General features: G+C 39.2%; 2 pseudogenes; one reads left to right on the top strand and one right to left on the bottom strand.

Annotated features, from left to right (window-relative positions):
* Window positions 1-8267: 8267 nt before the first annotated feature.
* Window positions 8268-8386, top strand: LOC120616499 (uncharacterized; annotated as a pseudogene).
* A 1541-nt stretch (window positions 8387-9927) lies between these two features.
* Window positions 9928-10046, bottom strand: LOC120616501 (uncharacterized; annotated as a pseudogene).
* Window positions 10047-13390: the final 3344 nt, after the last annotated feature.

The following is a 13390-nucleotide window of genomic DNA, read 5'->3' as shown; positions in this document are numbered from 1 at the left end:
TTTAATTAGTTTCAAGTATACAGTACATTGGTTAGACATCTATATAGTTCATAAAATGATTCCCTCAGTTGTTCCCTCCCTCCCCTGGCCCTCCAACTAGCCAACATGTTAATGCTAGCTGCATTCACTATGCCCTACTTCCCATCCCCATGACCATCCATCAACTACTAATTTGTACTTTTTTAACCCTTCACTCCATTCGCCCAGCCCCCCAACTCCCCCTCTCTTCTGTCTACCATAGTTGTCCACTATGTTTGTGAGTCTGTTTTTGATCAGTTTGTTCTTGTTTCTTAGATTCTGTGTATAAGTGATATCATATGTTATTTATCTTTCTCTGTCTGACTTAAATACCTTCTAGGTCCATCAAAGCAATATCTTGTTCCATCACCTTCCTTTTAGTCTGTGTGTGTCTTTTAATCCGGTGAGTCTCTTGTACACACCATGAAGGGGGTCTTGTTTTCTTATCCATTCATCCAATCTATCTTTTAGTTGGAGCACCTAATTCTTTTCCATTTGAGGTTCTTATTGATAGGAATGTAGTTGTTACCATTCTTTACTCCTGTTTTTGATACATGTTTTTTCTTCTTAAAGAAGTTCTTTCAACATTTCCTGTAATACTGGCTTAGTACTGATATATTCCTTTAGCCTACTTTTGTCTGGGAAGCTCTTTATTTGTCCTTCAACTCTAAATGATAGCTTTGCTGGATAAAGTAATCTTGGTTGCAGATCCTGGGTCTTCATCACATCGAATATTTTGTGCCAAGCCCTTCTGTCCTGCATAGTTTCTTTAGAGAAATCTGCTGCCAGTCTTATGGGTGCTCTCTTATAGGTAATTATCTGCTTTTCTCTTGGTGCTTTTAAGATTCTCTCTTCGTATTTAACCTTTGACATTTTAATTTTGATGTGTCTTGGTGTGGGCCTCTTTGGATTCCTGGTGTTTGGGATTCTCTGAGCTTCATGGGGTTGTATGTGTATTTCCTTCACCAGGTTAGGGAAGTTTTCCATCATTATTTCTTCAAATAGCTGTTCAACATCTTGTTTTCCTTCCAGTACGCCAATGAGACATATATTTTTACTTTTAATAGTGTCTCATAGACTCTTTAAATTATTATTATAGTCTTGGCGTCTTTTTTCTTGCCAATCCAATTAAATGTCCTTGGCTTTCCTGTCCTCTAGATAGGTCATTCGATCCTCTTCTTTATTCACTTTGTTTATTCCTTTGTTTATTCCATCTAATATACTTCTCATCTCAGATAATGTGTTCTTTATTTCAGACTGGTTTCCTTTTATAATTTCCATTTCCATTTTTATTTTTTTATCTCTGTGTTAAAGTTCTCACTGAATTCATCTACACTTCCCCTGAGTTCATTGAGCATCTTTGTAACCAGTGTTTTGAACTCTGCATCTGTTAGATTGCTTGACTCCATTATATCTGGATCTCTGTTCTGTTCTCTCATATGGTTTCTGCTTCTTTGTCTTCCCATTTGGCTGCTTTTCTGTGCTGTTTCTATGTACTAAGTTTCCCGGTCTTATTAGTGTGGATTTGTATAGTAGGTGTCCAGTGGCACAGTCCTGAGAGGGGTTCAGCCAAATTTAGCCCAAGCCTGTGCCCCTCCACTTCACTGTTGTAAAAGTGAAAATTCTCCAGTTTCAGGGAGGTGATATCTCCAGGCGCCAGCCCTAGGGAGAAGCACAACATTCCAAGGTGAAGATGATAAAATTGTCTATTAGGCCTTGTTTGAGCTGAGAGTTCCCCCCGGATACCTTTATCTGTGTAGTAAAGGTTAACGACTAACTTCTTCTTCTTGTGACCTATTCATTCAAAAATGTAGTAGGAGACCTTATAAGCTGCCCGCCTCGGGAAGTTCGGGGCTGATCTCCTCTAACCCTGCGTGGTAGAGATTCAGTTACCGGCCGGCTAATAAAGGTTCATGATTAATCTCAATTGGCTCCGTGGGTCTTAGAATCATTCGCGCCATAACACTGTTAAGATTCAGCAAGCAATTCACAGATACTGTGCTTATAGTTGCCTCAAAAGGCCACACAAGAAACCGAGTCCAGCTGCCTCCAGTGTGAATCTAGGCACTGCTCAGCAAGGCGCACCTGACTCACTGAGGATATACCTAAATGTGGCTTGGGTGGGGCCCTGAGCTGGGGGAGGTAGAGTTTCAGGGAATCCTCTGGGCGGAGTGAGTGATCTCTGTTATCCAGTTTGATGACTTCTCGGCTATGGTAGCACTCCCTCAGGGCACTGAGAGTGGGGAGGGCTCAAGAGAGGAACAGTGGATCCCCCCACCCCCTAGCACTTCTGTACAGAGCAAGTCTCGAGTCTCACCTTGGCCCTCACTCCGACACCTCAGTGTCTCCCTGTAAGTCCCTGGTGCTCCCTGTGTGCAGCCGAAGCGGCACTGGTGCTGAAAGTGAGCAGGTCCATTACCACGAAAGTCCGGTCATGGATGTGGCTCCTTTAAGAGGTGTCTGCCTCTGCTGCTGCAAATGGGCAATTAATATAGCCGTTACCTTGTAAAGTGGTTGTAACGTTATATATAAAACATGAAGAACATTGTGTCCCCGTGTGTGTGTATTTATATCTTACCTAATAAGAAAATATTCAAAGCTAGCAAATACCTTAGGGAGAGTATAGTCTGTGTTTCACTCAGCCATTGGAGACCAGGAAGCCAAGTGTCCTCGCCCCATCCTACCTTCTGCCATTGCAGAATGATTTCTTAAATTTCTCTCTAGTTGTAGGGCTTGTTCATTTAGATCCCAGGTGATTTTTCCTTGCTGTTTGCTCCTTGTTTCCATCACAACTTTGATTTGGTCGCCTGAGGGATGAACAGAGCCTCTATCATCTACTCCATTTTTGCCCCCTTTGGTTTATAATTCTTTTAAATTCAGTTTTGATAGTCTATATTTAAAAGAAACTACCTTTTCACTTTTAATTTTTGAATTTATTAGTATAAGTTGATTACATTTGTCTCAAGACTTTTTTTTAAATTTCTACTCTATCAATGGGTTTTTTTTAACTATTCATTCTAAATGTTAAGTGTGTCTGCAGAATTCATGAGTCCTCAAGACTACCACAAGATACAAGAGTTAACCAGAAGGACTGATAGAACTCTCTGAAAGCTGTTATATTCATAGTTACGGTTTGCCACAGTGAAAAGATACAGATTAAAACCTGCCAAGAGATGAAGTGCATGGAACAGTGTCCAAGAGATTTTCAGTCGTGAAGCTTCCAGTCATCCTATCCCAAAAGAGTCCTCAGGGACAACGCTGACTTCTCCCAGCAATAGGAGCCTCTATTTTTTGTTATGATTCTGCAAATTTTACATGCTTGTATATTTCAATGCAGTGCTTCTCCACAAACAAGGCAATTCCATGACCTTCCCCCTCAGAGATTGGTGAGCACCTCCACAGTAGACACATTACCCCATGCTGAGAACATGGAGTCTACTACGAAGCCTTTGTCTTCCCAAAATATAGAACATTCCCAGAATGTTCCAAAAACCCAGTCTTTGGTGATAACTCCTATCACCAAAACCCTGGTGGCCATTTCCCAATGATGACACATTCATGATCAGAAGATCTGCACAGAAACATGAATACCGTTTTATCTTGGCAACTAAAATCCACTTACCATTAATTCCTACTTATAAATTCTTACAAACACATATTTTCTTCTCCCTAAGGTATTTGCTAGCTTTGAATATTTTCTTATTAGGTAAGATATAAATACACACACACGGGGACACAATGTTCTTCATGTTTTATATATAACGTTACAACCACTTTACAAGGTAACGGCTATATTAATTGCCCATTTACAAATTAGGAAACCCAGGGACAGACAAGCTAAATGATGTTTCTAAAGTCATCTTCTAATAAGAGACAGCTTCAGTCATTGACAACGTGCTTAATCACTATGCTGTCACAACCTCAGACTTAATTTGTTTTTCTAATATTCCACATACATATGCATTTTTGTTTGCATATTCTGTTCATTTTTTAAAAAAAGATTTTTCTGTCTTTTAAAAATTGTGATTGTGGCAATTTTTCATTTGTCTGTTTGCTTATTTCATAGGCAAATATCACCTGTAAATGTTCAGAGATCCAAATAAAATATACATGCCCTGATTTTAGCCAAATCCTAAAACAATAAACACCTGAAACAAAATGAAGTTTATTGAATGCATAGATGATTCACTATGAAAATAAAGAGAGGAGACTTTTTGTCCCAACCATGAAGGAATGTTATAATGCAAGAGCCCTAGGCCTGGAACTTGCCTAGGTTTGGATATTCTGGAAGAACCACCAGGAGGACGAGAGGGGTGAGAAATGCTGTTTATTACTCACAAGGAAGGGAAGCTTCAGCAGCAGTGGAGCCCTGATCATCACAGTGGTCCTTTCCCTTTTATACACATTGTATACTTACTCATGTTCTTTCTATATAAGGACAGTGTATTTTGATTGGTTGGTGGGCTGTAAGGGGAATGACTGACCAGGGCTGGTGGTCTATGCCACGTCAGCTGTGACACTCAAAAGTCTCTTTCCTATTATGGGAAGGGAAGTGAACAACCTCCAACCGTTATAGGAAATGGTTAGCTTGGCCTCCGCTACCCCAAAAGAAACGAAGTTTGTGTGCAGTTACAAGATCATCATGGACCAGATTACAGAAAGATGCTTTAGTCACACATCTGGATTTCAAACTGAAAGCAATCAGAGACCCTGGGGGAATTAAGTAGGAGAGTGACAAGATGAAGTTGATGTTTGTAAAAGGTTTCTCTGTGATTGCCAAGTGAAGTAAAGCTTACAGAGAAAGAGATCCCTTAGGAAGCTATTGAAATAGAAAAGGAAAAAAATATGCTTTCTTTTAATTGAGTGGAGTTAATTATTTTAAAGATGTAACATACCAATATCTCACCTGATTGTCAGGAAAACTTGTGAAAGACTTTGAAACAAGTAAGGAATAATTTGGTTTCCTCTCAATGGAATTCTGGCATCCTAGGATTGATGCATATGGTACATTTTTCCCTCTGAAAATTGGGAAATAATTTTCTCCCCCAAAGAATTATGTACTTGTATTAATTTTTTCTTTGTTGAAATACTTTTAATATCTTATGATAGTTATTAAAATTTCATTAAATGTTTTTAAACCATCATTAAGCTAATATCAATTTCTAATGCACAAGTATAAACTCAATGTAATATCACATGTTGATAAATAATTATTACACATGAAAACTATAATTGTATTATAAATATAACCCTGAATGAAATAGATAATAAAAAGACAAACAGCTCAGTTCCTAACAAGCTTTGGAACCTTGCCAGAACCAGCTCCGGCTATCAGCTAAAATATGTAACCTAGAGATCCTTGAGCCCCTGCCAGAGTCAGCCCCAGCTATCAGCCAAAATAAACAACCTACAGATGCAAACAGACCCCAAGGCTCCCTGATTTTTCTTTTTCTCGAGCTTAAAGTTCACAGGCCTGGGAAAAGATACCAATGATATTGGCCATCACTTGAAAAATTTTTAATCTTTTTAGGAAACCTAGTTAAATCTTGTGGGCCCCAGGCCTGGCTGGTCCCAGGTCTGGCTGTGATCCAGACTCGTGGCTAGAAATAGGACCCCAGATTTAGAATGTTACATTAGTGTAGAAGGGTGCCTGCGTCTAACATATGTAAGCATGATTCAGCTTATTGAATCACACATGTATAGCAGAATGCCACTGTTGTTCTCTGATATATATAAAGTGGTCCCCATGCAGTCCCCTACAGCTTGTAACTGCACACAAATTTCATTTGTTTACTATAGTTTTTACCTCTGACTCAAGCTGGTTTCACCTGGATAATGAGATTATGACATTTCTCCACCCCCTCCACCCTGCCCTTATCCTCTGTATGTCTGTTCCTTTATCCTCTGTATGTCTGTTCCTTTAATCATTACATACGATATACTGTACTTCAGGACAATAGATTTTAGTTGAACTTTTTAAATCAGACAATAGATTGTTCCTAATCAAACTAAAGCTTAGAATGTCCCATGCCTCAGAGAATTGCCCTGAAACTTGTGACTATGTGTTAACACTTGCTAATCACAATCTTTATGGCTTATCGTTCTTTATGGATTGTTCCCATCTTTGTTCTTGAGTTGCTGATGCCACAAGAAAGACCACAAAGCTAGAAGGAAGTCTGGAAAGCTCCATGAAGTTGACTAGACCCTCCCCAGAACCCTCAGGTAGCTATGGGACAATGCCCAGATTTTCTCTGCAATACCCTAACCCAGACTGAGAATGTTAAGGCAGTTTTTGAAGGTGTTAACCTGCTCCCTTCTCAGATATGACAATATTGCTCTAACAATAAACACTCATTCTAAATAGCCCAACTCCTGTTTTGGTCTATTGGTTGAGTAGCACAGCAGCATAAGCCCCGGACTTGGCTGCCCTCCGGTTTCAGTCACAGTGAAGCTAAGTGAAAAATAGATGCCATCCAACTTTATTTCTGAAATGCATGGATTTATAGATCACCTCCTGTGTGTAATAGATCAACAAACTGAAGATAAAAAGGAACCAAGGAATTAACATCTATTTTTAAAATTCTTTTTTTTTTTAACTGTTTTAAAGCAATGGATTGGTGACCTAAATTATCAGATTCCCCTCCACTCACATACCCAGGTTCTTGGCCGATGAAAGACCCTGGAGCTGACCCCAGGGTGGCTTCTCTGCCTTCCAAGTGTGTGGAGAACAGAAATAGGAATTAAGTATTGATGGAAGGCAGTATAAAATTGCACATTCCTCACCAGCAGTTTCACATTTCACCTTCCAGTTTCTAGTTCCTATACAGACAACTCCAGCCCTTGCTCAATTAAATAATTCATTCTAATTTTTCAGGCCATAAATATTCCCATATCAAACCACTGTAAGAAAAAAGGGTCCTACTAAAAGCGACCTCACAGGGTGATTTTCATTCAGGATAGGGCAAATTTCCCCCAAGTGACAGGGAGACCAAGCCCTGCACTGAGAGAAGAGGGGCCTTTGGCAGAGAGTGTAGAAAGAATTCAACACCTTGCTAAAGTTAGAGTCAAAAGGAAAGTTTATTAGAAAAGGTGTAACACTCCACAAAGTGTGTTCTCTTAGAGACAGAGAGTGAGAGGGACCAAGAGAGGTTTGGAAAGATAGTATGTGGCAAGTGTTCAGAGAATTCAGTTTATATATCATTCTTTAGCTCCTGTGAGTTATTGTTTAAAAGATTTTTTAACCCATTTACTTTGATAAGGACATACAGTAAAGGGAAGGGGTATATAGCGTGAAAAAGTAAGTAGAGTTAAAGTCCTGCTGGCAGTTCCTAGCCTTAAATCGGTAGGTTCCCCATGGTTTTAGCCATAGAGAATGACTCTTGACTCCTGTTTCCCCTTCACAGATGTGGAGAATGGGCTGTTAGCAATCCCAGCAGAAATCTTCCTTTGTTCTGCAGGTGTCCTGCTCTGGCTGCAGGGCTGATCAGCACATTGCAGTCTCTGAATGTGGCTTTATTAACATTTTTAATTCTCTTGCCTCCTTCCTACATTAATTTGATCATAAATTCCTAACAGGGCAGGTCATGGTGGGTAGTCACACCCCAGGCCTATACCTTCTTTTAATACAAGACTTATCTTTGCCTTAAGCGAGTCACATCACTTGTTTCAGCACATCCAGGTTAACCCACCTTTGAAATAAACTGTAACCACCCTAAAGAGAGCACATAATCTTGTTAACTATCCTATAATCCGATACCTGCCTTGCTTTCTCCCACCTTCATGTAATCTTCCTTCCATTTTCTCCTTAACTCCAAATGCATAAAAGAAGCTGCAAAGTGCCATTTTCCAAAGCATTTTTCTCAATCTAGTGAGATCTTGCTTGCAGGTGTATCCTTGGTTGGGCTCCAATACATTTTTATTAAAATTCTCCACAGGCTTAGACATTCCAACTGCTCTACATCAATACCCACCAAGGTTCCAGTGCCCCACAGCCCCCTTGACTCCTAATGTATCTCCAGCCCTCAGCAAAAAGAGCTTTTGACCAAACCCAGTTCAGCTTATCAACAGGAAAACATCTCACCTTCCAAATATCAGTGATCCACACCACCCTAAGCTTTTATATTACATTGATTGAAACATTCATTTAAAATAGGCAGGAAGTAGACTTGGTCCCATAGTGTAGTGGTTAACACGTCTGCTTTACATGCAGAAGGTCCTGGGTTCACACCTCAGTGGCACCACGGTCCATGGTCTACAGCCATGCCACCCTGAACAAGCCAGAACCCATCTGATCTCAGAAGCTAAGCAGGGTCGAGCCTGGTTAGTACTTGGATGGGAGACCACCTAGGAAGACCAGGTGCTGTAGGCATAAATAACAAAATAAATAAATGAATGAATGAATGAATAAAATAGGCAGGAAGCAACTCTTGCTCACACTACACAAAAGAAATTCAAGCACATATAAACCCAGAGGTTCAAGTTCTACTTCAGGCGCGGTGGAGGGTGGGCCCAGCGGCCCTGGCGCCCCACCCACTTCCAGAATCCGTCCCTATAGCTACTTAACCCAGAATCCAGGATGCTCCCTCTCAGGCCTAGGACGCAGCCCAGGCCGCATCCCCTTGCACGTCCCAACGCCGGAGTCTGCGCAGTTTACCGCATACCCGGAAACTGATCTCGAGAAGCGGAAGTCAGGTTTGTTTGAGGGATATTCTGTCTTTCTAATTCAAACCTGGGCTTGGCAAGTTCCCAGCCCATATGCCACACATCTCCACAGCTCGGGGCTCCACAGCTCGGGTTCGGGGGTCGCTATGCCCGTGTCTCCGGGAGACCTTCCCAATCCTAGGTCCCCCTGTGCGTTATCGGTTATAGTCGCTCAAATGAGGATTGCTGCTCCCTTTCAGCTTTCTGGTCTTGTGGATGTCATCTGCCTCGTTTTCCTGCTTAAAACCCTTCACTGACCCTCCTTACCCACCTCTACGCCGTGTAAAGTCCTCAGTCTGTGTGCAGATTCTAGCCCTTCGCCTCCTCGAGGCTTCGCGGGTGTCCACGTTCTCTCTCTGGCCCTGGGATTCTGCAGACTGCACCTGTCTCGCCACCACTAACCACCACTCATGGCGTTCTTGGGGCCAGGATTTGCCTCTCCCCTGGCCTCTCCTTCGCATTTACTACCTCGGGAGTCCCCTGCCTTGGGCAAGGTGATAGACTCCTGACCCGTAAAACCTGTTTTTTTCATCTCAAGTCTTACGCCATGACAGTGCTAGTTGCGTTGTGTTTACAGCCCCAATCCCCCACTGGAAAGTGATCTTCCCATGCAAGGAGCATCTTCATTCCATTCTTGTATCCTCAAATTTGATTTAAATTTGATCCAAATTTGATCCCACGTTTATTACATTTTTCTTTACTTTCAAATTACTTTTTCCTTTTAAATATATCAGATTCAGATGCGGTTTCAACGCCTTTCTAATCATTAGATGTTGAAATATTCTTCAGTATTTTGTAACTTTACACTGTTTCATTGTGGGTGGTAGGTGTATGTATTTCCTAGGGGTGCCATCGCAAAGTACCACAAATTGGGTGGCTTAAAATAAATTTATTAACTCATAATTCTCTAGGTTTTAAGTCCGATGAAATCAAAGTATGGGCAGGGCCATGTTCATTCTGAAATCTGTAAGGGAGAGTCCTTCCTAGCCTCTTCTACCTTCTGGTGTTTGCTGGCAGTCTTTGAGGTGAGATGCCTTGGCTTGTAGGTATATCACCCCAATCTTTTATCTTCACAAGATGTTCTCTCTTGTGTGTCTCTTCATATGGCATTTTTATTCGTTTATTTATTTATTTGGCGAAGCAACCCTTGGTTGACCTCACAGATTGCAAGTACTTGTCAGCTTACAATCCCTTACTTTTTATTTTTTTACGCTACAGCACCTGGTCTTCCTAGGTGGTCTCCCATTCAAGTACTATCCAGGCCCGACCCTGCTTAGCTTATGAGATCAGACAGGATCAGGCTTGTTCAGGGTGGCATGGCTGTAGACTGGTGTTCTCTTTATAAGCACTCCAGTTGTTGAATTAGAGGCCCTCTCAACTCTAGTATAATCTCATCTTAACCAACTACATCAGCAGTGACCCTATTTTCAAATAAGATCACACATTGAAGTGGGGTTTGGACTGCAACATATTTTTTGGAGGGGGGCCCAATTTTACTCATAATAGTAATGATTATCTTTTCTATTGATCATTAAAAACTAGTTTAACCAGATTACCTAATACTCAACAACTTCATTTCTTATGTAGTCTGTTAAATATCAATAATGGTGTGTTTTCAGCCTTTAATCATGTTTTTATGTCCTTTAATAAAAATGTATGGCTTTTTCACACAAATCTGGAAATGCCTTGTAAGAAGAGGTCACAGGATATTTGCTAATGGGAATGGGGGCTGTTTGTTTTTATCATTTTTTAAATACCGCTAGAAAAAGAGGAAGATTGACGTCAGTATTTTAAGGATTTGCCCTATGTTCTCATTTCTGTTAGCCCTTACAGTTAAAATAAATCGTCCACTGTTTCAGATTTGTAATCATGTCATCTGTGAATAATAATAGCTCTAGTTATTTGATTCTCTTTTCTTGTCTTTCCTTTTCTCTGGGTCCTGGCTCAGGCATCGTGTGCAGTGGTGAATGGCTGGAACCCTGACCAGGGCCTTAGCCTCGCCCTGTTTCATGAAATGTTTGCTGAAACGTTCTTGCTTAAATTGTTTTTGATTTCATATTCTGTATGAGTTCATTATCAAATATCATTCAAAGATTTACTGAAGTGCTCAAATGTTTTTTCTGTTATTTTAATGTATAACATCAACTGATGTTCTAATATTGAATCTTTTTTAATTAACAGAATAAACTGAATTTGGCTAATATTGACTGCTAACTAGCTAAATTTAAATGGCTAAAGTCATATTTGTTTTTATATTATGCATTTAATGAAGGTTCAAGTTAAATTTTTTTTTAATTTTGTTCAGCTTTTTTTTAATAGCCTAATGTTTAATAATAGGGACAAACTTATTTTTCTTCCTTAGAACTTAATTTACATCACAATGCAACTATCCCTGGCTTAAAATGAATCAGACTTTGTTAGGATTTAGAGCCCTCTAATTCCTTTTAATCTGTATATTAAAATTGGTTATTTTTCAGTCAGTATTTATAACAATCTCCTAGAAAATAATAATTTCCCTTAAATATGTGTGTTTGCTTTTTTAATGGGAGGCGCTGTACTATTTTACACTCTGAGCAGAAAGGTATGAGGGTTTTAGTTTCTCCACAGCTTGTGGAACAGTATTCTCACTCTTTTATATTGTAGCCATTGTAGTGGGTGTAATATTTCATTCTGATTTGCATTTTCTAATGCCTAATGATGTTGAGCATATTCTTATTTATCAGCCATTCATATATCTTCAGTGAAATATCTATTCACCTTTTTTCCATTTTTGATTGGGTTGGTTTCTTTAATGAGTTGTAAAAGTTCTTTGCATTTTGTTCATCTGGAAATGTCTTTATTTTGCCCTTATTGGTTAATAATAGTTTTGCTGGATAATAATAGTCTTGTTTGATTTTAACTTTTTCAACACTTTGAACATTTTATTACACTCTTTTTGTTTACTATTTTTAATAAATGCCAGGTATTAATCAAATTGTCGTTCCCCTCAGTGTGATGATTTATCTCTCTCGTTGCTTTTAAGATTTTCTCATTTTTAGCAGTCTCTCATGACTTCTGGATTTTGAGTTATAGTTAGGATCTCCATACTTCCATATTATATGGACATTTTAGTCAGGTTTATGTCTTTTTTTTTTTTTACATATACATCTCTAATCAATTTGTACCATATTCTGACATATAGTTTCAGGTATTTAATTAATTTGATCATTTTCCAAAAAACTACCCTGTTATCTCAATACCTTTTTTAAATAGTTCATCACTGACAATATATTGTCTTGACTTTAAAACTTAGTGGGAGCCATTCAAAGGGCAAAAGGAATTACAAAGAACATTGTAGGTTTTTTCAGTTATACCATAGTCATTTTAGTACTATCACCATTGTTATTTTGAAAATATGTCCTTTATATTGTAGGCAACAGTAAATAGTTATGTTAATCTAGTTAGGATTCAGTAAATTAAGAGAAAAACGCTATAAGGTGGCTAAAATTGATCTGAAAATATGAATAGGGAGACATTCTTTTTCTACTTCTTCTGTCCACTGAAAATGCCACAATGCAGTGTTAACCCAACAGTCTCACTAATGTTATTGCCAAATGAAAGGAACCAGGGCTTTTTGGAGAAGTGGGTGATTCTGCATCTGGAATAAAGAATAAAGTGAGCCTGGGAGAGCTGGCTGGGTAAAAAAGCAAGAAAATTTTCAATAACTCATGGAATCAAAAGAAAACGGGTCCTGTGAAGAGGATATCATTGCTACTGTGAACATTTGAGCCAATTATAGGGTATATTGATTTCTAATTTGAAACACATTGATTCAATTAAAATTCATGGCTCTATAATAAACTCAAGAAAAGGCCAAAAATAACAAGTTATCAACATTCAAGGTAGTTTTTAAAACAGCTGATTACTTTAGCAATGTAATGGCCTGCTGAAATGTGAAAGGGTTAAAGAATAATTAAAACCTGAAACTGGACAAAAGAAGTCTATAACTTAGGCCTAGTTTCTGGAACCCCTAACCACATTCTGTTAATCATGAAACTTGTAACAATGAGCTCATACGCTAACTGCCAATTTTAGCCTGTGTAACCCTGCTTGCTTGCGTGGCATGAAAAATAATCAATTGTATATAAGCTGAAAATTACTGTTTGGCCATCGCCCATGGGAACACTGGCTATTGTCCATGGGAACATAGGCAATCACCCATAGGAACATAACATTCTAACACAAGCTTTCTGCTTCTGTACTTCCCGCTTGCACACCTGACCAGTGGGTTGACAGGTAGTGAATAGGAGAAAGATGGACCTTTGTGTTTAAGACAGAATGAGGAATAGGATTGGGGGCTTAAAAACCTTGTATCTTGGCATTTCGAGGCTGCTCCTTTGCAAGGACAGCCGCCGGCTAATAAACTGTCTCCTGGTTAAGAGCACTCAAGTTGGGTCTGGTTATTCTGGACACAACAAGCAAATGATAATTAAAGAAGCAAACATTACGCCTTTTCAATAGGATCAATATTAGATGCACCCACAAAGTCCCGCTAAGCTTTATTTTATAAAAAATATACCAGTTAATGGATGTAGAATTAGAAAAGCAGTTTTAAAAAAATAAAATAATGACTTAAGGGAAGATCTCAATTACTCTCAAAATCAGCCACTTAATAATAGATGAGGAGTAGAAA

Source organism: Pteropus medius, unplaced genomic scaffold, assembly GCF_902729225.1.
Source record: "Pteropus medius unplaced genomic scaffold, Ma_sr-lr_union100, whole genome shotgun sequence".
NCBI lineage: Eukaryota > Metazoa > Chordata > Mammalia > Chiroptera > Pteropodidae > Pteropus > Pteropus medius.
Note: the sequence above shows the minus strand (reverse complement) of the source record. Positions and strands in the feature narration are given on the sequence as shown.